General features: G+C 41.8%; 1 pseudogene; it reads left to right on the top strand.

The window, feature by feature from the left end:
• Positions 1 to 671: 671 nt before the first annotated feature.
• On the top strand, positions 672 to 1,421 carry LOC129534999 (CD63 antigen pseudogene; annotated as a pseudogene).
• The last annotated feature ends 1,966 nt before the right edge of the window (positions 1,422 to 3,387 follow it).

Here is a 3,387-nt window from a genome sequence, read left to right as displayed (position 1 = left end):
CAGGAGACAAAAGAGATGTGGGTTCGATCCCTGGGTTGGGAAGATCCCCTGGAGGAGGGCATGGCAACCCACTCCAGTATTCTTGCCTAAAGAATCTCTTGGACAGAGGAGCCTGGTGGGCTACAGTCCATGGGGTCACAAAAGTAAGACAAGACTGAAGCAACTTAGCATGCATGCATAAACATGTTGATATTTGAATGAAGCTAAGGATGAGTTTAAAGCTAAGTTATGGGTTTGGGACTCACTAGTGCATGAAATCATTTGGAGAGTCTCTAGAAAATGTTAATATGTGGGGCAGGTTGAGGAAGAGGTACCAAAAAGAAAGCTGAGAGGTAGTGACCAGAAATAGGAGGGAAATCAGGAAATGTGGTATCACAGAAGCCAAGAGATAAAAGTCATTCAAAGATGGAGTGGTGAATGTTTCTGACAGATCAGAGGAGAAACTCACTGTCCATTGGATTTAGTGACAAGGTGCTCATTGGTGAGGTATGTGGGAATATCATCGGAATGATATGGGCAGAAGCCAGTTGCTGTGGGTTTAGGAATGAATAGGAAAGGAAATGGAGATGGACTTTGTAGATAATTTTTTCCCCCAAATTTTAACTATATAGAAATCTCCTGAGCCAAGGCAAGAGCAGCGCACAGCCTTCTGGAGCCCAAGCCTGGCAGCCATGGTGTTGGAAGGAGGAATGAAATGTGTTAAGATCTTGCTCTATGTTCTTCTGCTGACCTGTTGCATCTGTGCAGTGGGACTGATTGCTGTGGGCATAGGGGCCAAGCTCGACCTGAATCAGACCGTTAAGCAGGGGGCCGCCCCTGAATCCATGTTGCCCGTGGTCATAATCGCAGTAGGTGTCTTCCTCTTTCTGGTGGCCTTTGTGGGCTGCTATGGGGTCTGCAAGGAGAACTACTGTCTTATGATCATGCTTGCCATCTGCTTGTCCCTAATCATGCTGGTGGAGGTGGTTGCAGTTGTTGCTGGTTATATGCTTAAAGACAAGGTGATGTCAGAATCTAATAAGGAATTTCAGTGGCAGATACAGAATTATCCAAAAAGCAATCACATATCACCGATTCTGGACAGGATGCAGGAACATTTTAAGTGCTGCATTGCAGTTAACTACACAGTTTGGGAAAAGATCCTGCTCATGACCAAGCGAGTTCCTGGCTCCTACTGTATCAGCATAACTAAAGGCTGTGGGATTAATTTCAACATAAAGGAGATGCACGCTGAAGACTGTGTGGACAAGACTGGGGCCTGGCTGAGGATCAAAGAGGCGATTTCAACAGGCTTGAGCGTTGCCTTTATGGAGGTCCTGGGTATTATCTTTGCCTGCTGCCTTGTGAAGAGCATCCGAAGTGGCTATGATGATACCAGAGATCTGATCTCTTCAGCTTGCTTAACCAGGAGAGTGGGGTAGTATACTCCAGGTTTTTCAATTAAACAGATTATTTTGTCAGACCAAAAACCATGTTTCAATTCTTAAAGGGGAAAGTAGCATCAATAATAGCTGGAAAAGGAATGTGGTGCCCAGAGTTACACAAACTGCAATGTTGAGGACGTAGTCCTTTAGACTACCAAGTCTGTCTAAGACTTCTCATCCCAACTATTCATACAAGGAGTTGGGGTTCAACTACAAAGTTAGAAGAGTCCACACAAAATCACCCTCACTTCTGACACCAACTGTAACTTTGAGAGTTCCCCAAACACCCCTAAGCTTCAATAATTTATCAGAAAGATGCACAGAGCTCATTGAAACCTATTATGCTCATATTTTATTACAGGAAAAGGATACAAATTAGAACCAGCTAAATAAAGGAAATGATATGTAGGACAGAGTTTGGGAGGGTCATAGGCGAAGCCTCCCTTGTTCTTAGGATGTATTACCTCCCCAGTATTAATGTGTGAAAATATGCACGGAGTATTGCTAACCTGTGAAGCTCACCCAGCCGTGGTACCAGAATTTTTATTGGAGCTTCACTATGTAGATATGATTGACTGATTGGTCATCCATGTGGTTGAACTCTGTCTCCAACTGTCCACTCCCGGGATTTTGGGCTGATTTCACATGGTACTAGGGGCCCACTTTGAATGACAAGGACAGTCTTATCACTTGGGAAATTCCAAGAGCTCAGAGTTTACTTCCCAGGAACCAGGGACGGACATAGTTCTTTTTGAGAAGGTCAAAGTCTTTATTATACAATGGAATCACGTGAGGATTTTTGGTTTTATAGTTATTTAGTCTTGCTTGAATGAATTAGGCTTGCGCATGTTTAAATGCTGATTAGTAATTGAGAACTTTAAGATTGAAGATAGACGGCAGAGTTAAGATGTCAAGATTCTTGAGAAGGTAGGAAGGGATAGGTTAAGACAACCAGGGAACAGAGGCATTAGCCTTCCCCTACATAACAGCAAAGAAAGATGAAAGGATGAGGACTGACCTAATAGGACATAAGAAAAAGTCTTGAATAATGTCCTCTAATTTCTCTGTGAAGTAGGAAGCAAAATCATTTGTTGAGAATGATGGCCCAGGAGAAAGTCAGAAGTATGAGCAGTTGGAAATAGTTGCCATGGAGTAGGAAAACCCAGCAAGCTGGAAGGCCTGAGCTAAGAGTCTCTTTAATACATTAATATTGATGACCAGAAATTTATAGTGGTGCCAATTTGCATGGTTTCAAAATAAGTACAATGGTGCAGTTCAGGCTTAAAGGAGTCTGAGGAAGAGATTCAGAAATCAAATTTTGCAATCTTCCCAGTTATAGGACAAGAAGAGTGAAGTCTTTAGTAAAGCAAGGAGGAAGAGAGAATATCTGGAGACAAGTTAGAGGTTAATCTAAGCTTGACCTAAGCACCTTCCAAAGACCCTTCCTCCAAATATCATTACCTACAGCGTTAGGATGTCAACATGTGGATTTGGGGGACATCAATATTCAGACCATAGCATGTATGATTATTCTCATTTTAGAGGTGAAGAAATTAAGGCTCAATATGCTTTGGTAACTTCACCCAGGTAAAAGATTCAGCAGCAGATATAGGATTTGAACCCATGTCTTAACAGGATTAATCCACAGCAGCACAGAGACAGGAGGTCACTATTTTCACAAGATTTCAATTCAGAAAAACTCTTCACTGCTTTTATTTCCCATATTTAGAAATGAGTATTTTAGTTTTGTATTACTATTATTTGGGGAACAGTTGTTTCTATTTTGTTTCCCTAGCTTTTAGTAAACTTCCCTTTAAAAATATTAGTCTGCTTCTTCTTTGCTGGAGTAGAAGAAGAAAAGATGTTTTCATTTTATTTCAATTACACGGAGAAGCGAGTGCTCAGTCACTAGCATAGCTGTCTCACTCAACTCAGCCATCATTATTCTGAAGCTCATTATTGC

Source organism: Moschus berezovskii, chromosome X (genome assembly GCF_049115385.1).
Source record: "Moschus berezovskii isolate FMDL1 chromosome X, NW_MosBer_1.0, whole genome shotgun sequence".
Lineage (NCBI taxonomy): Eukaryota > Metazoa > Chordata > Mammalia > Artiodactyla > Moschidae > Moschus > Moschus berezovskii.
This window is presented reverse-complemented; position numbering and strand designations above follow the sequence as displayed.